Source organism: Mycteria americana, chromosome 2 (genome assembly GCF_035582795.1).
Source record: "Mycteria americana isolate JAX WOST 10 ecotype Jacksonville Zoo and Gardens chromosome 2, USCA_MyAme_1.0, whole genome shotgun sequence".
In the NCBI taxonomy this organism is placed as follows: domain Eukaryota; kingdom Metazoa; phylum Chordata; class Aves; order Ciconiiformes; family Ciconiidae; genus Mycteria; species Mycteria americana.
In genome coordinates, this window is record NC_134366.1 from 151,116,933 (window position 1) to 151,137,346 (window position 20,414).

The 20,414-nt window shown below is 38.2% G+C and overlaps 1 protein-coding gene across 10 annotated transcripts in view; it reads left to right on the forward strand.

The window, feature by feature from the left end:
• Positions 1-20,414, forward strand: part of VPS13B (vacuolar protein sorting 13 homolog B) — a 491,276-nt gene that overhangs the window by 22,449 nt on the left and 448,413 nt on the right. For 2 of the 10 annotated variants that reach the window (XM_075495035.1, XM_075495036.1), the window contains exon 2: positions 19,308-19,386. The exons of the other annotated variants lie outside the window; for them this stretch is intronic. The gene's annotated coding sequence lies outside the window, so the exon portion shown is untranslated. The remainder of the gene's footprint in view (positions 1-19,307; positions 19,387-20,414) is intronic. 10 annotated transcript variants of the gene reach the window in all.

Here is a 20,414-nt window from a genome sequence, read left to right on the forward strand (position 1 = left end):
AAGGAAAAAAATCACTGCCTTACCTTTTTACAGGCCACAGAAATCCAGGGAAATTTCATTGTCCTGCTGTCGATATCCTGGACGATCCAGTTGTCTCAGTCATCTTCTTAGTTTAACTCCAACTGTTAAATAAACATGTACTTTAGCTGTAAATATTTATTTCTTTGCCTCTGGAGAAAATGGAACAAACTTGATCCCTCTATTGAGTAATATGAAATTCCCCTCCCAACCCCCTGCTTTGGCATGTTTGTTTAGTGGTTCTGCCTCTGACTTGCTAAGAAACCATGTCCTGAGGCCATCACCTTGGCTTACTGAGGATCCTCACTTGGTTTCCTTTACCCAGGCACCTGTCGGTTTTGGACTAGCTGGTGTCTAGCAGGGCTATCTGTGAAAACGCAAAAGTCTAAGGAGCCCAGAATGCTGTAAGGTGTTGGCCTTCATTTTCAATGTAAGTCCTTATGCATTGCACCTAATTGGAGGATGAATAATACAAAGTTGCTTTACCCTTTTTTACTTTATATGCATGAATCCTTCTTCTGCAATTTTTTGTCATAGAAAAGGCTCTATTGATTGGAGTGATTTAATTTGCAAGTATTTTCAGTTAAAGCTGAAAATGTATTTTGGTTTCATTAGATAGTGAGGCGCCCTTTTTTTTTAAATTTTTTTTTCCTGTTAGCCCGTCAGCATTATTCAACATTTCAGGTTCGTGTAGGATTGCCTGAAATGAGCTAACAGCTGCTGCAGCAGCACTAACGTGTAATTATGTAAAATTAGACCCAAAGCTCATTAGTCCTGATATTTTAGAATTATGTTGATAATTAGGGACTACTTTTCAAAGAACCGCAGTGGTTTTCCAGGCAGTTCTGTGAGCTGAGTGGTCTCCTGATCAATGCAGTCAATGCTGCTCCACAGTCTACTGTGGGGAGCAGTTGTGTTCCAGTCCTTTGGGTGGGTGGGCTGCTCTTAGGGTGGGTTTTTTTTTTCCCCCAGTGGCAGAAGACTGTCATATTTCACGGCTTCTAGGACACTTTCTATAGGTCAATATTGTATGTTGTATATGTATGTAGTTCTGCTGCCTTCTGGAAGCCTCTACCTTCCTGCATCTCTACTGGATTCCAGGTGCTTTAGCTTTCTGCCCTGTGGTTTTTCCCCAGCAGGGCCTGATGAAGACCTGAGAAAGAGGGCAGACAAGGGTGTGCTGCTGACTCCATACAATTCATTCAGCCTGTTCCTGATGGTCTTCTTTCCCATATGTTCCTCAGATGTGGACAGTGATGGGGTGGTGGGGTAAATGCATTGTTCTGGCAGTGGGAAGTGGCCATCTTTCCTGGAAACTCTTCAGCCCTTTTCCCAGCGTGCATTTAAATATGGGTTCATTATATGATGGGGGAGAGGCTACAAGCTTCCTAGATAAAATGGTTGTGGGGAGCAGGCTGCCTGCTCCAGTGCAGTCATCTGGTGTGCATCTGAGGTTCTTGGGAGAGGAAGCCAAAGGGAACAAGCCTCCTGAATTGTCCTGCTCTACTGCATATGGGCTGTGGGGTATAGGTTGTTCATCCTAGATTTTTGCTTACAATCATGAAGAACATTAAGATTTTGCAGTAAAACTTTAGCAAAATACTTAACAGCATGAGGAAAATCTGCTTAAGCCACAATGAACTCTCTAATTCTTTTTACCAGCCTTCCACCAGGAGGGAGCATCTGGTGGACAGAATAGATCAGAGTCCTGACTGCATATGCTAGTGGTTTCATTGTCATCAACAGACATTACATTTTTGTTGATTTATTTTGTGCAACGAATAAAACTTCATTTCCTGCTCTGTTAAGGATGTTCTACTTTGCTTGACTTGTACAAAAATGAACTATGGTTGTATTCATATAAAAGTTGAAAGCAGTTGGGTGGCATGGAGTTAATGGTGGACATCTTTTTTTATCTACTTGTGCGTATACAACAGTTCTTTTCGTCTGAAATCCTCTAGTTGTTGATGATGCTAAATCTTCTGCAGTTAACTATCCCTCCTCAGGACTGTTATCTAAGGGTTAAGATACTCTCATCTTTTCTTCATTTATTACATATCTAAGAGTATTCCACTCATAAATGTGGCTTATAAACCTGTAGTTTATTACCCATATACTGATTGTTTAAGCACTTCTGTCCTCAGTAAAGTCAACCCAAGTGAACTGTGCATATAGTTGTTGGAAAAGCTGAGATTCACTTCTGTCAGTGTATGTATAACCCAGATTAACTTGAAAAAAGAGCATGCTATAGCTGCTCAGTCACTTTACTTTTGGCATTTTTGATAAAAACATAACTTCTGCAAAATGAGATTTTCTTTCTAGTGAAATTCCAATGTTGTTTTTAGCCTTTCTTTCTCTTTTGTCTTGGAAAAAAAAAAATGAAACTAGATGCTGAGTTTGGACGAACACAGAGCAGTATTTTCCTGCTTGTCAAAGCAGGACCTTCAAGTTTTTGGGACTACTAGTATTGAGTTGTATCTAATTACACTGCTGCTCTGTTGTGTGACTTGTAGCTTGGATGTCTGGTTCTCCATTCTGGACTGTGTTCCTGGCTGTGTTTCCTCAGAAGCATTGCTGTCTTCTTTTTCACCGAAATGCCTAATAAGGTACACGAGTCCTGTGACTACAGGGCACCACCAGGGAGATGTTCTCTTGGAGGAAAGAATTGGACACATCCAAAGCTAGTGTGTCTTGAGGCCACATTTCACTTCAGGTGGATGTTTTTTTGGTGTGTGAAAACAGAATATTTGGATCAGACAAAGTAAAGTTGTGTTGCTTTCAGGAATGTTGGAAAACTTTATTTGAAACAGAAATACAAAAATACAGTTTTTCAGAAATTTGAAAGTAAACTTTGTTGTTTCCAATTAAATTATTTTTTTTCTACCAGTTTTCATCTTGATCTAGTACTAAAAGCAAGTATCAAGGTAATGAGACCACAGGAGCCTGACTGCAGTGAATTGGCCAGTGTTTCAGCATCTGGTGAGGAACAGACTTGCTTCAGAATTGCTGTCTGAGTGTTCATCTTCCCTCTGGCTGTGCTGGACCTGGCTAGAGGTTGATGATTCTGGCCCGCAAATTCTTCGTTTGGGATGCAATTATATGATTCTGATTATTTGAGGGTAAACCGCAGCTAATTTGAAACTAAAGCTTTATGTTTTTATCCATTGTTAAACCAATCTGATCGTTATACTAATACCAAGATCCTATCCAGTCCTTGGCACCAGTGGGACTGGTACAAGGCCTGTGTGCATTGCTTGCTCATGGAAGATGGACCCCAGCTCTTGAAGAAATTTTTTATGATCTGCTGACACTGGTATTTTGTGATTTCTGATTTAGTAGGCTTCTGAGCTCTCCTGAGCAGTGAGCAATCTTATGTGCTCCGTTGTCAGCTTTTGTGGAAAAGAACTGGGAGGCAGTTTGCCAGTCCCAGAACAAATGATGGGTAGTGCCACAAGGGAGAGAAAGCTGTGGGGATTGCTGCTAGCAGTTCAAAGAGATCCTTTGCTTGTGAGATACCATTGTAATAGAAACATGAAGGAAGTGTGGTTTGGTGGGATTGAGCTTTTTATGAGTGGTGGTGCTCTTCCTGTTTAAACTTTGTCCTGTCCTGTTCTGCTTGAAGACAGTCAGAGCAGCACCGTATGCATATGTGTTCCTTTCCCCCCACTCCCTTAAGCCTCACCCCAAAATGATCTTAATTTTTAAGTTCTCTTTTTTTTTTTTCTGTCTGTTCTAGTGTTTTTGACTTTTGCTCATTTTTTGATGCCTGACCTGTGAGTTTTGCCCATCTAAAATTTCTGGTGTATGACATCTTATATTTTATGAATATGTAATATTCTTCACGCGATTCAAAATCTTAAGTGATGGTACTTGCATCTTTAATGTGTAGCATGTTTGTATTTTATACTTTTGGTTTTTTCATTTGAAGAAACACAATTCTTAGATCTGTGCAAAAGGCTTATGCATAATAATCTTGTATAGGCAGAAGGCAAGGACATACTTAAGTGGAGTGTTGTGCTATTTTCCGTGTTTATCCCTGCCTCTAGGGAGACATGTAGCGCTTTCTCAAGTGATTTCTAAAAGTAACCTTCTGAACACATTCAGGTTGTAACAGCATAAAAACTTCCTTTGTATGTGATGACTTTTTTTTTTTTCATCATTGAACCCTGGTGCAATGAGTTTAAATGTGGTATGATCCTATGATCTGTGCTGGCTTGATACAGCTTCTTGCACAAATCAAAACCTTTTTGGTATTTATTTCTGTTCTTGAGTATAAATTCATGCGTTCTGTCACATTTACTCTTATTATTGAATAAGAAATGGTTTTGTTTATGCAAGGTTATCCTCTTCTTCCTGCAATTTAGGAAACACAAGTGTTTTCCTAAATACACATTCTGCCTTTGCTCTGGTTTTGGTTCTCTGCAATGTGCGGCCTGTTCAAAGAGAAACAGGCTTAATCTGTGTCCTGTTCTGCTTCTGAAAGGCATCATACATGTAGAAGCAAAATACTGAACTATGGTGGTGCTTGCTTTCAAGTATATACTGATCAATTAGTAATGATTCTAAATGAACAGCAGATGAGTCTTGCATGGTGTGGGGATTTGTTTATTTGTGCCTGCACTACGGTTTCAAATCTTGTTTTAGAAATGGTAGGAGGAAATGGGGGGGACAGGGATGCTTACTGACATCCAGGTCAGCCCATGCATGTAAGAGTTTGGTAGGCTTGAACACTTTCAGAATGATTCTGAAGCCTTCCTACCTGAGAGATCTTGTACGTTTCAGCTTTCTACTCATCATTTACTTTGGATCACCACTTACTGTGCTAGTTGCTACTCTGTAAGATGCTGTTCTCCACCTGAGCTATTTTCTGCCACGTGCACTTAGGCTTTTGCCTTTGCAAACTTCCCTTCCTTGCTCCAACCACCTCTCTCACTTAACAAACCCATAGTGCTTCAATTGCTACTTCACTGTTACTATGAATATAGATTTATTGGAGCTATTGCATAGTTTATTTTGTATTAATTTAAGGAGTGCAAGACCTGAGTTTTGGAAAGGGTTCATGTTGTATTTTGAAGACGAGTAGTGTATAAGCATGCTCCCCAACAGAAAACCAGGCCTTAGAAGCTTATCTTGCAGTCCTGTACCAGTTTCCATAGTTATTTGTTTTATTCAGAATCCTGATCTAAACTAGGCTGGAAATTAGAATAGCAACTAGTTAGAGGACAAAGGTAGTTTTTATCAATGAAATGTTTACAGTATTTGGAAACATTTATTTCTTAAAGATTAATGAGTCTTAAAGATTAACCAGTACCTATCTGACAAAACCAGTTATATAGTACTGTCTCTTTGAATTTAAAGTTATACAATTTAAAAAAAAAATCAGATTTGGAATTCCATTAGAATAGCTCAATCCCTTTAATAGACTATTTGGATGAACCTCATAATTAAAAAAAATTGAACACCTGCACAATTTCTTGTGGGAGTTTCAAAGTATTTTCATTTGGCTTTGTAAGCAGAGATAGTGTACATAGAATTTTCTGATGTAGGTTTTTTTTTTTCCTGACAGTAAAAATGCAAATAGTAGTAGTCTTTATCACACTTGTATTTATAAATAGAGCTGTATAAACTCTCGCTTGATTAAAATTTTTTATGAAAACCAGTTTATTTTAGGAAAAATTGCCTTTTCATTACTCTCTTGGGAATGATACCATTGTCCTGTTTTTTCTATTTGATGTTTTGGGAATTTTCATTTCTAAAAAAACTTATTCCATGAACTGTTTAAATATTTGGTGTTTTGTCCAGGGCTTCTTGTATATAAAACCACTTATATTTTCACTAGAATGTTAAATATTTATAAGACTGAAGTCAATTCATCACTGGAATATCATGCCTCTTCTTATGATCCATTTTCTTAATAGAGTCATTGCTTTTCCAATCTCTTAATTAAAATTACCCCTTTCATGGGAACATAGCTATATATTTAATTTAACATATTGGAGAACAGTGATACATAATATGCTTTTAAATTTATATTGTAATTGTAATTTAAATTTGTAATCCAAACAGTTTTCTACACCATTATCTTTTTTTGCCATAGTGTAAGACTTGGAGAAGAAATTTATTAGCAGTGATTTGTGATCTTTCTACCTTGTGATTTGGTAGAAAGAGGTTTCACAGTGTGGTTTTGGGTGTGTGGTTTTTTTCTTCTTTTTTTGTGTGAGGCTGCAGATGGTATGTTCCCACGTGTTGTGAGTTACATTATCTGCTCAGTAAATCAGTTCTTTTGCTCCTGTGTAACAGCAGCTGTGACAAACTTCTGGCAACATCCAAGTTGTTGAAAAAAGTTCGTAATAAAACTGATAAGTTTATTGAACTTCACAACTAGTCTCTAGTACATGTACATATTCAGAGACAATACTCACTGGGTCTTGTCTCTATTCCATTGAAACTAGCTGCCTGTTAGTGTTCGTTGTGTAGATAGCTAATTTTCTTTTTGGCTTGGGCCAAGCACCGACTACGTAGGTTATGCGGAAGGCTTCTTGTTGCTACAGGGTGTAGTGTTTAAGGTGCTGCAGGAGATCAGCTTGGGGACAGCAGTGTTGCTGCTTCACTGCCCTTATGGTACCTCCTGAGAAGTCTGCAAAGGCCCCGACTCCTAAGGTCAGCCATCTCGTCCATGGCCATCCACAGCCCTTCCCTCACCTTGTGTGTGGCCCAGCAGGTTCCTCAGTTGTCAAAACTCAGGTGTAGTCCGGTAGCTTTACCCAGTGTGTTTCACTGCTGCGATGTGTAATGCTCTTAATTAATGCAATTCTGAAACCAGTAGTTTGGTTGCCGAAAGATTAATTTGAAAATATTTAGCCATTTTATATTCCTACTTAGCAGTGGCATCTGCACAAAATACCATGCAAATAGCAGGTAGTCTCACGATTCCCTGGAGGGTATGGTTTGCTACAGCTAGTTTTACTGTACTCTTATTAAATAAAATGTTTTACTGAATATCTCGTAACAAGCTGCTATTATACAGTCATGGTGGTATTTTGTAATATACCTAAAATAATCCACCTGCATGGTTTTCAGCAAAAGGTTTAATGAATTGAATCTTCCCCCACTGCTGGCTGCCTCCTACCTCCCCACCCTGAGGTAAGAATGTCCTAAACTCTGCTTGAAAGGTAATACTGGGGCAAAGTAACTCGGAAACTCAGGCTCCTTCCACCTGAGAAACACAACTCCTTCCTCCGGAGCGGGGGAGAAAAAACCCAACCTTGCTAGGTATGTAGAGTTAATAAAAATGTCTTTCATTGCTTATCTGAAATGTTTGAACATAGTATCTTTATTCTAACTATATTGTCTTACATCCAGTTGTTCCTGATGTAAAACAAGACCATATATCTGAGGTGTGTACTGGCAGACAGTTTCTGAACATTGTGCTGTGGAATATTCAGATGGTTTAAAAGGTAGTCATCTAAACAACTGTACATTAGTATGGGGAAAAACCTGTTTCCAATAACTTTTATAGATCTTGCAGTATTTAATATAAATCTAGTAATATCTGTGTATGTAATTGTCTCTATATGATCAAAATCAATTATTGGACATACTTTTACAGTCAGATGCCAAATTAAAATTTACTGTCAAATGTGAGTGAGGTTTCTTTTTCCATTTAATAACACTAGAACTAAGACTTACTGCTCTGTTTGTAGTTTGACTTTAGTACGTTGTAGTTGATTGAAGTAGTGCTGTGCGATGCTTATAGGAATTTTCTCATGCTAGTTGGTTTGGCTGTTGTTCAGAGTCATTTTCATAAATGCTTCCGAACTATTTTGCTAAACTTGCAGATCTTACATATAATAAGCCATTTAGTAAATTTTAGTCCCTTTAATATCTTATAGAGAGACAATCGCGCATTTGAGTTTTACGTAGCAAAAGAGATATCTCTTCTCTTTTGAGAAATGATATCATGACTGGCCATGATGTGACTCGCACTCTTTGGTGAAGGTTGTATTTCTTGTGTATTAAAGATGCTGTTTTTAAGGAGCACTTCGTTTCTACCACTCTGCTTTCTTGTTCCCTTTGTCTTTTGTCATCTTTGTCATACTATCCTACCTCCATTTCTGATCGTCTACTAGTCTGTCCTTTTTGGCACTATTCAGTAGTCAATATTGCAGTAAGTAATTAATGAAGATGCTTCCTACCATCCTGGATGAATAGGCTTTTAAGACCAACAGGAGCTTTTTGATCATTTAATCTGATTTTCTTATAAGAAGGTGTCTATAAATTGAACTAATTTTCCCCAATCTTTAGGGCTACCGTAAATAAGGAAGAAACCTTGGGCTAGCATGTGGCACCCAAAAAAATAGTTTGGTGCCTGAAAGTTTTTCTTGGGTAAACTTATGAAGGATTTTTTAACACTTGATCAGGATGTTTGTGGGGCTAGCAGCCCTAGGAAATTGAATATCTCTGCCCTTGTTACTGCAAACTTGGAAGTACAAGACAAAACTTCAGCTTGGTGATTTAATGATTCTCCCTGATATATATACCGCCACAGGACTGGTGCTCTGGCCTAATGGCACTTGCAGCAGGGGAACAACATGAAACGTGGGTGGAAGGCAGAAATGGAGTACTTTCTCCCTTTTCCCTCCTGACATTAGGAAGAGGAGGAGGATTTCATGTTCAGAACTTGTTACAGAGGTTGGAACACTGTAATTTGACAATTTTAATAGTAGTAAACATACGAAAGGGCTCAACTGGACTAGTGGTCTGTGGCTGGCATATACTTTCTTTATGAGATATTTGGCAAAATGAGCTATATCACCTTTTGTTTGCATGAATATGGGTGGATGGATGGACTTAAGCATAATGGAGTGTATTAAGCCAAGTGTAATATTTGCGTAGGAGTGGTGAGGGAGAGAATAAAGGGGGTGGGGACCAGAAAAGAAGTGCCAAGTATGTTGGTGCTTCTTGAGTCCTCTGGGATGTGATGTGCACCATGTATCTCTGCGTATTTGTTTCCTCAGCACTGTGTGGAACATGCCCAATTTTTAGACTGGATAAGCAGCTCTGGTGTGTGTGGGGGGTTGTTTGTTTGGTGTTTTTTTTGTTTTTTTGTTTGGTGGTTTTAGTTCAACTGAAAAGCCCTGCTACTTTTCAGCGCTTGCTCTTCCTTTCCTGCAGTTTTCTGTCCTTCATGACACTGAGGCAGCAGTCAGCAAAAATTCCTTTTGGAGCCCCTCAGTTTGTGGTGCTTTTGAAGACTTTTGAAGTTGAGGTTAGAGTTGGTTAAAATATTTTTGTGAGGATTTAATTTTGTTCAAAAAGCTTACAACGTGCAGGTGTTCTGCATAAGAGAAATGTTCCCATCGTCTTTGGTCATTTGCCCTTTGGGATAGAACCCAAAGCTACTGTGAAGAGTTACTCTATTTTGTTGCTTTCTGCAGCTATAAATCAGAATTGATAAGGAAAGAGTAAGAAGGTGCAATACCCTGAAAATTGGTCATTCCCAGCCTTTTTTATGTGTGATTCTTCAGCAGTGTTGAAGTGCTTTCCTGCTTTTAGGAATGTGTAAATAATAAAAGTGGTCACCATCCATAAATGTCTTGATGCAACCCATTGAAAATCAGTGCTGTGCATCTTATTTAAACATACCAATGAGAGGTAACAAATATGATTTCATCGGTGATTTACATTAATCTAAGCTCTCTGAAAATGAGAAGCTAATGTCTGTTGACTTATCTTTAGTGCCTAATTATAGTGCAAAGCTTTTATTCTAGAACAAATCTCAGTTGGCCCTATCATGTAGAAACAAAAGAAATGTGTTTAGTCTTCTGTTACCTCACAACATGCCTGTTAGGTTTTGAGACATTAAGTTTTTGTTATGTTTGGAGCTTAGGAAGTCCTCAGTCTGATATCAGAAAAATGTAATATTCCAAAGCCAAATACATGTAAGTATTTTTGTTGTGATTGACCTAAAATGATGTAGTGGTGAGGATGGTTTGCATTTTAAAAGAAAAACCTTAAGCCTCTTCTTGGTTTTCTAAACCAAGCATATTCTTATGTAATAAATAAATATGGTTTTCATTGTATATTTCTATCACTGTTGTTTTATAGACTTCTTTCATCTCTAAATCTCTATACATTTTAAAAACCTGATCAGACAGGGAAATGTTTCACATTGAAGTGTAAACCTGAGTGGGGGGAAAAAACCAAACCAGGCAAAGATCTTTACAGGGATAGTTATGAATAGTTATGGATGTTTGTTATGAAAGTAACAGACAAAAAATATTCTCTCTGACCTACAACATATACCACATGCAAAGTTTTTGATTAAATACAAGGATATTTTTCTAGTAAAATGTCACATTGTGAATACCACAGGTGAATATCACTTACTTGATACTTCTCACAGAAAATGTTTTCATACACTGTTTGGCAAAGCTGAGTACAGGAACACAGATTACTCGTGGAAGATGTTGTGGTGTATTCAGGCCATCTATGTTTTTTCTCTTAAATTTATTTTGCAGACAGAATCTAGGGGAAAAACTGCGTAGTATGAGTTTTGTCCATGCAGATATGTATGGCACCCTTTTGTTTGTGGGAGTAGTTGTAAAATAATGTCTTGTAAGATATCCAGTATCATTGTCTGTTACTTTAAGCAAAAATGTATAAATATATAGTATATGTATAGATAAATTCATATGTAAATACATATCAGTTTAGCTATAAGTATATCCACATATACTGTGTATATATTAATCTATTTTTAATATACTAAACTGATGGGCATTGCCAAAATACCTTCATAAAGTAATCTTTCTTAGGAAGTAATTAAAGACTGTAATATAGTACATTTGCACATAGGAACAGAGGGTATGCGATGGGCAAGTAAATGTGCACACAATGTGATTATAATCCAGGCACAAAAGAAGAGCAGAGGTGGAAGCATCCTTGTTTTTTGAGATCTTGCATGTGACATGTTAATTTTCAGTTGGAAATGACATTTTAGTAAGCTGCATCTGTGTATCTAGAAGTATTCATAACTGAAATTTGTAGATAAGTTTGGTATTGACACTTGTGATGTAAAAAATTTATAAGGAGTTTAGATGATCGCACTGTGACTAGTGCTATTTTTGTCATCTAGAATTTTTATGAAAATCATAAAAGTATATATACACAATTGATAACTTTCCAATATTCTGTATCATGATTTGGCATGAAGTTTTGGCTTCATAATATGGTCTTTGTTCTTAATCTATATTGTTGCTACTTTAGTTTTCAAAGAGCTACTAAAACCCACAGGTTATCTATCTCCAGTATTGCATCTCTTATTTTTTTTTAACCATTGCATTGAAACTGCATTCTAAGTTAATTTTTATATTGTGTTTTCTAGTTAAACTATATTTGTTCATCCTAATGCTTGTAGAGTATGGGATAGTTTAAAAAAAGACTGTGTGTGGATAGAAGGCGGCTGTTCATCACTTGGCACAAATGCTTACCTGCATGTAAGCGTGCCTGTGTGCTTCCACAAAGGGAGCAGGATTAGGATGAAGTTCTAACTGCCAGATCATGTTTCTAAGAGCATATAGAAAGTCACAATGTAGGAAACACAGTTCAGTATATTTAAAGAGATGGATATTTAGATATCATTGTGTGACTATGTTAAGAGACTTGTATCAGCATGATGCACTGCCACAATCGTGTCCTGTCATAACTTTCTTTATGTAGTGTATTGTCTATTTGAACTTTGTATTACAGCTTAGAAACTGATTTTGAGGCTCACATAGGCATAAAAGGACTATTTAAGCACTGTACACTTTAATATTCATTCAGTATGAAGCGGGGGTGTGTGCTTTTTGCATCCTGGCTTCTTGACCAGAAAATTAAGAAATAATGATGTGCCAGCCTGTTAGCTATATGAAAGCTAGATGCATTTTTTTTCTTATCAAGTATAAAACAAATACTTAATCTCTTTGTGCAGTGCATCACAAGCATGTGTTCTTCCCCAACAGTAAATCTTGAGAAAGACAAGCTCTCAGAATCAGTTGACCATGCTTAGTCAAGATTTCAGAAAAAAACATTGCTCAAACTGAGATGTTTTAGAGCTTTATGTTTCCAGAGCAGTTTAACAATATGTATGTATCAATACTTTATGTTGAACAAACATAGCTTTTAAGATTTTACTTGTTTATTTATTTTAATGGTATATAGGACTCACTCAGAAGTGATGGTTGCAACATCCAACTTTGTCAGCACAAGTACGATATAGCTCAACCTAGTTTCTGAGATGTGGAGTAAATATTTGGCCCACAGGTTGCTTGAGGGGGAAGGAGGGGAAAGGCAGTTGTGAGGAGACCTGCCTGGGAAGAATAAGTGAAGGGTGTCCATGTATGGTGGATTTAGGAGTGGATGGACTACGGTCTGTGCCACAGGAGGGTGCTAAAGCATGAACCTCATCCCTGGGTGATTGCCATGGGTGGACAATCCTGGATTGTCTTAGTCCTTAAGTTATTGGTAATACCTAAATTTCAGATCAAGACGCTTTTTTGTAGAGTGAGGGATTTGCCTTCTGAATAATGGAATTATCTGTTGCAACTGCTCTTCCGGACTGCAGGTAAAAAGCACCAGTCCAAGGAAAGCTCTCTTTTCGTTTGGTATGAATGCGTTGCACTTAAATGAATTTATAGTATTGTGGGTAGTATGCTTTAAGTCAGTTTTTGAAGAAGCTAAAACTATCTACCATCGCAACAAATACATAACATGTAAAATGAGAAATGTTAGAGAAACCCAAATGAGTTGATGACTTAACGGTGTGTTACCTGTGATTACTCATGTCAAACTTAAATTTATAAAACAGATTTCTTAATGTAAATAGATAAAAACCTGATGAATTATAGATTTAAGAGAATATTTTTGTGAGTTTAGCATTAAAGATATTCCTTGGCCCATGTTATTCAGTAGTTTTGTTACAGATGATGTTCCATGTTTTAATTTGAAACAAGATAGGTTATTTTCTTCTTCCATGCTAAATCCTCCCTGAGCTTTCCTGCTTGGCATTATATGAGATTAGAGGATGTTTCCAGGCTTTAACTTTCCCACATACATATTTTTTTCCCCCAAGTTCTTTTGAATCTTATTTCTCCATCCTGTTGTCCAATTTTTAATCTCTTACTTTTGCTTGTGGCTGGAGTGCGCAGTTGAGCACCAAACGGTAACTGTCCCATCCCCCCAGCTCCTTTCAGAATATTTGTATGTTTTGTTCCCTGGGGAACAAAAGAGAGTTTCAGTATTACTGTGCCCATGGCTGAGAAATCTCACTTCTACTTGAGCCTCCCTGCACTGGCAAAAATATCCTGAAAAATACCATTCCTAGCTGGGGAAGAATTCCCCTGGGGCATGTTCTGTGGAGAATGGCCACAAGCTCAAATTTGGCTTGGACCCATCTCAAACAGTAACTGAGGAAGAAAGGACTGCTAGGCTAAAATCTATGACCCCAACATGTTTCAGTTGTGTTGGGTTTTAAGCCTGGTATCTTAAGGAAACCAGACATGCATGAGGAATAGAAGATTGCATCATCTTCTTTTGCACTGGCCCATTAAATTTTGAACCTATTGACTAGTTTCAAACAATTTTGATGGAAATTAGTCACTTAAAGGATAATAACATATAAATTTATGAAAATCAGTGGCAGCTGGGGTGACCCTAATGGGTATACTCCTCCTTCTGACATTGGCATGTATAATCCATTGCCATTTCATTACCTCCTTTCCTCTCTTTCCTCCCCCAGCAGCTGCCAGAAGCCAAACACTGCCCAGATGATGCTCAGCAATGAAAAGAGCTCGCTTGGACAGCAAGTTCTCCAGGCGAAGCTTTGTGCCTCAGGCCTTCCTCTGTGATGTGTCCGAGGTTTGTCCTGATGTTAGAAACTGGAGAGCTGGGGATTACTCAATTTGCTGGGGCCCTGCTGTAGTTATGCTGCTCAATAGTGTTTGGAATTGGGAGAAAACTTGGTCTGGACAGTCTTATACCTTCCTCTGAAGGAAGTGGGTAGCAAAGTTATGTTGTAATAAAAAATTATTACTACATCCTTGGCAGGTGCTTGGTGGAGGGGATTCTTGCACATGGGGTCTGGCTTTCTAATAAACTGCAGTAGGAGATGTGTTAGGGGAAAGTACCCCCTAAAGAAAGTGTGAAATGGAGCTGCAACTACAACCCACTAGTACAGTGGGGGAAACAGGTACCCTTAATAATCTGCTACCACAAAGGAAAGTGACATCTCGGTGAAGAGTTTGGGGCCAGTTGAAATAGGGTTGGGGACTAGTGCTAGCCCTCTAGCAGGTGGAACAGATTACAATAGGAAGTGACCTGAATGGGCCAAGTTTTTGCTTATGGTTCCCAGATGTTGTGTAATGAATCAGTGATGTGATCGAGTCATGCTCCCAATGGTGTTTTGATCTTCCTGCAGTGTTCAGGACAATGTACTTGATAAATGCTAGAGAAATAGTGCTCAGCTATTCTTAATTAATATTTCAAGGGATCTGTAACAAGGATGAGAGTGTGTCCAGTCTGTGTTACAGTGTCTTCCAAAATAGCACACACAAAAAAAGTAAACTGGCTTAATGCTGTTACTGTACACAGAAGAAATGCAGTGATGTAAGAAAAAAATGTTGTGGTGCTGACCATTTCAGTGGCTGGACCTGTCTGTGGGTGAGGTGGTCACGTAACAGCCCCTGAATTGTGTGTTAGGCTGGATGACAGCAGAACAGTCATACTGTTCTGGAGTTTCCATGTATGGAGATAAACTGTTTCAACTTGAAGTACATATTCTGTTTTGTTCAGACTAATTTTCAAGAGAAAGGTTTTCTATTTTTTATAGATATAAGTTCTTTTAACACTCTTAATTTTACTAGATTTGATCGTTTCTGAACACAAGTCAGAAAAGAGAATAAAAATGTACATCACTTCTCATCTCCTCTTATGTTTGCAGTCTGTTCTCCTGAGTGTGTTTCCTATCACTCTTCCTCCCTGTCCTTCAGGGTAAACTGTTTCAGCCACTCTTCCTTCTTGTTTCCAGGCATGGAGAATGTGGGGCAGAAGGGCCCTTTTTAGCCCATATCAATGATGCCCCACATCATCAGTTTTGCTGAAGGAGCTCACCTAGCACTAGTCCTTCTGCTACATCTGTCCTCCTGACTCCTTTCCTTTCAGGCCACCCTTGTGTGAGAATTACTGAGGTAGAGTTCTGTGCACTGTGAGTTTTGTGGAACAAACATTTAGGAATTGCCTTTTTTTATCCCTTCCATTCTTCCCTCTATAGTAATGCCAAATCTTAAGTGTAGCTGCCAGTTGCTACTGTAATATTTCTTACTGTTTGTTGTTTTCTTCTTTGTAGCTTTGAGAGCTCTAGTCATGGACCAGGACCCTACAGTGCTAGGTGTTAAACACAGAATAATGTTACAGAATTAAGATGCTCTCACCCATATCCCCCCAAACCAAAGCCCTGGGCAAACTTCCTGTAACATGAGGAAGAGTGAGATCTTTAAAAAGCTTATCCTAGCAGAAATTGCAGAAAAGCCATTTTGAGATGTTTATTTCTGTTAAAAAGCACTTACATCATGGTAGGTGGTCTCATAATTTTTTTTAAAACATAATAAATATATCAGAAACTTTACTAGATGATCAGTTAACAGTTTATAATATAACTTCTTTCCAAAATAGAAAGAAGATATTTGTACAACTCACTTTACCTCAAAAAGACTTGCAAAGTAATTTTATTTGTCACTCTGTCTTGGGTGTTGAGAAATTGGGGTGTATTTCTGAGAAGCACTTAGTGAGAATAGCCTGTTTTATTTATCTTTGGCTCTATGGCCTTATCACCATAGGCTTTCATACTCTGACAGCTCCCTTTCTTGTAAACAAGGGAATGTTCCTCTCAAATACCTCAGATAATCTGCTAATCAAAACGGTAGCAGCATCACAGGGAGATGTTATTGCCCAGAAATCAATAGGCAGACAGCACACATACTGCACTATCAGTGCAACAGGCTTCCTACAAGCTTCTTGGCTTTCAGTTGGGGCTGCCGTGGCAGCATTTTAGCCTGTCCACAGCTTCCACATGGATTTTTAACTCATGCCTCTATTTCAGAGTACATTGTGCTATGCTAATATAAAATTAACAACACATGGCTTATGATAACAGACTGAGAGATAGATGTAACCTACTGATCTAGTACAGGTATCTTAGTGTATCTTGCTGGTCACTGCTACTACTTGTTTCTCTGAATCTAATATCAGCTGAGATCAGATGCAGCAAGATGCAAATGCAGGCTAACACCTTGTTAAATTATTTCTTGATTGCTCCAGCTTGTCCATTATTCTTAACCAGGTTACCCTTTTTTATTCCCCACACTCATCAAGGTGCTTTGCCACTGCATATCTGCCCCAAATTCCTTGGTATTTCTCCTTTGTAGTCTGGTACATAATTTAAAGAGTTGATTTTTGACATGTTTCTGCATGAAATAGTACTGAAAAAAAAATTTAGGTAGAAAAATAAAGACCATCCATCATGCTCTCATTTGCCTTAGAGAAAGACAGAGTTTAATCTCTGAGTACTCACTCTGAGGTATGTGATTTGCCAGTTTGAAAAGATTTAAAATTGGGTTTTGTAACAGTGAAAGCAGATGGACTGTCTTGAATAGACTTTTGAAGGTACAACGAGTGTATATGTATAAGCTGTATATAATTTGCATATATAATACAGAACTCCTTAATTATTCTACAAATTAGTAACCCAGGCTGATTTGGCTGAATCTTCAGTATGTTATACTCTCATAATTTTTAAATAGACATATATGTATATAATTTTAAAGTTAGTGTGCATTAGACTACTAACTCACACCTTTCAGAAGGTTTACAGATGCCATGTTTAAGTCACTGATTTTGCTCTGTTTCAGTGTTGTTACGCTTCTAGTTTGCTGTTCATTAGAAAAATAGTAAAATTAGTTTTCTGTTTCCGTATTTCAGTTTCTGTTTGTTGTTAACTCATAGTAAAATATTCTTTGCAGGATAATTGTGCAGTGAAGTTATTGAGGACGTATGAAAGTTGGTGACTCGTTTGTAAGTAATGCTTGATCTGTGCTAGTCAGCAGAAGTGTTGTTGCAAGGTTAGACAGAAGTGTAGTATGAATGAATTTGTCTATTTGTGTATGTATATCATGCATATTGACAATTATATAGCAGTGGGACATAATTAATATCTTTTTGAAAGCAAGACCTTGATAGTGCTTACCATTTTAATGAAACTTTTAGTGTATTTTTAAGAGAATATTTTAAAAAACTTTTATTACTTTTTATTTCATTTTTGCATGGAGAAGAATCATAGACCAATTCAGGATGATCTCTGGAGGTGATCTAGTCCAACTTCATGCCCAAAGCAAGTCCAATTAGAGCAGGTTGCTCCAGGGCTTTGCCAGCCAAGTGCTGAATAGCTCCAAGGATTGAGACTTCCATCACCTTATCTGGGCAGCCTGTTCCAATACTCGATCACCCTCCTGGTGAAAAAGCTTTTGCCCTGCTTGGAGTTGCCTGTGTTTCAGATTTGTCAAAGGTGTACTGTGAGAGGATGAGTGGCAACGGACAGAGAGTCTGGCTCCCTATTCTCTGTTCCCTCCCAGTAGGTAGCTGTAGACAGCAGTAGGATCTCCCTTCTCTAGGCTGAACAACCCCAGTGGTCTCAGTCTCCCCTGAGGGAGAGCTTATGTGCTTCAGCCCCCTAGCCACCATGGTGGCCCTCCATTGGACTTGGTTCTGGTATGTCCATGTCCTTCTTGTACTGGAGAGCCGTCGACTGGGTGCAGTATTCCACATAACATCTCATGAAGGCCAAAGAGAGGGGAAGGATCATGCCCCTGGCTTCACCCCTGCTAATTATAGCCCAGTACACAATTGTCCCTCTTTGCAGCAAGTGCACACTGCTCATTCACGTTCAACTTGCTGTCCACTGGGACCCTTGGATTCTTTTCTGCAAAGCTGTTTTCTAGCAATTTGGCTCTTAATCTGTACAGTTACACAGAGTACCTCCATCCCAGGTGCAGGACTTAGCATTTCTGTCTGGACTTCACGGAGTTCCTGACAGCCCATTTCTTCAGCCTCTCAAGGTCCCTGTCAATAGCAGCCCTGCCCACCAGTGTGTTGGCTCCTCCCCCTAGGTTGGTAGCATCCACAGCCTTGCTGAGGGTTCACTTTTCCCCATCTTCCAGGTCTTTAATAAGGATATTAAACACCATGGGCTTGGTACTGATCGCTGAAGGATGCCACAAGTAAGCAGCCACCAGTTGGACTTTGTGCCCCTGATCAGAACCCTCTGAGCCCAGTGGTCCACCCACTCTTTCACCGAACTTATCTCCCACTATCCAGTTGATATCTCACCAATTAGGGAATAAGGTCTGTACAGGAGACTGTGCCAAAGGCCTTGCTAGAATGAATATATTCTGAATATTACTTTTAGCCTTGCCACAGGCAGCTAACTACTCAGCCATATAAGCACAGTTCACTAGTGGGAAATGAGTTCCTCTCTTGCAGTTTTTGCATCTTGCAATTTAAGATATGCTTTACAGAAATAGAAATATGTATCTCTTACTGACTTGTAAAGGATATTGAGCTCACTGTTTTAAAAATGACAAAGGATCAGAAAAAGCAAAATTCTGTAGAGGAAGAGAGAAAATGGCGATAGAGAACTCTCTGCAAGTTAGGATCGGTTTGGGTTTTAAAATTTTAATTCATAATGGCCATTGTTTTTACACATTTTCCTGTGTGTAGTTTTTTTTTCTTTTGAAAGAACTCAGTTTTCTTTACCTTTAACTTGATTTGATGAAAGAAGAGGGACAATATTTGCATAAATAGCTAAGTGATCCCCAAGAGAAAACTTTTTTCCCATTAAGCATGCTTATGAGGCATTTTGGAGGTCTTGCACATTAAATAGTATTTATATATTTTTAAAATGAGAAAGTATCTTTTTAATGAGAAAAAGAACTATGTATTAAGTTTGGAAAACAGAATAATGAGCAAAGATAATAAACTCCACTTATTAGGAAAGATCATCATAAACCTCATCTAGTATGTGTTCAGGTGCTGCTGATTGCAATTTGCTTTAAACCTTGCAATAACTATGTTCTGTTGCAGTAGAAAATTGACTGAGGAACGTGCATGTAAATGTAATAGCTTAGGTGTCTTCAGCATGTTACTTATGACCTGCATAGTTTTGGATGTAACCATAGTGCTCTATAAAAATATTTCAGCTGAGTACCTGGTCCAACACATTTGCCAAAAGGGAAAAAGGAGCCTGGTTGTGCAAACTTCTATTTGTCCTGATCCAAGGTACATTTGTATAACAACTCCCATAAGCAGGACCTCATGTTAAATTTTAAGCTTTCTAGGCTTTACTTATGATACAAGCTAGTGGGAGAAGATATTTTTGTAAACGGGTGTTATTTTCTTTAAAAATCATCTCTCTAGATACATCGTGAGTATTTTTAGTTTTCTGCTGTTGTCACTGTTGTTTGGAATCACTCTCGTTAATGCTAAAATGAAGGGGCATTTATCAAATCTTGTACTATAACTATAGTTATTAGCACTTTTAGAATGTAACTCCCTTCCTACCCCCAGTATAATTTTGACTTTAACTTTAAAATGTTTGTCATCTGGTGTGAGGTGGATTTATGGGAGCGCTGTAGTTTTAGTGCCTTTTGGCTGGGTGTTTCTGATGACATCACTGTGATCTAGACACAGTGTGTGACTCTAGCTGGTTCCAGTGTTAAATAGTTTCATAATTATGCTAGTTTTGGCAGTTCGCTTGGAACGTTTTTCCCATCTCTTTAATGAACATGTTTTACTTCTGGGCTTATGAGACAGCCACGTGTTTGAGAAATTAATAGTGTGCTCTTAAAGTTAACGTTGAGCAGAAGCGTGCAGATACAGAAAGCTTTTGGATATACATCTACATAGGAATGTAGTTCCTATAAGGTCACGACCACTGTTATCATCTTCCGGTAACTAAAGAATACAACATTTGCTTTATAAAGTATCAGTAGCTGTGAAAAATGGTGTGTGTTCATGCTCAAAAAAACCCCATGCAGCTCTAAAACCTTTTTGATAATTGTTTAATGTAAGGAAATGAATGGATGTTATCCCAGATTAAAATTTTTTCAAATGTTTGGTCAGGTTGAATTCTTCTTAAATATAGGTATACTCTGTTACTTCATGTGGATTAAGTCACATAGGTATATTTCTGAGATCAATTTTTATGTGTTGCATTTTGGCACCATCTTGGAACATGTACGTTTTTGTTTTGATTACTTTTAGGTCCAACTTGCTCTAAATGGTTGCAACCATTTTCCATCACAACA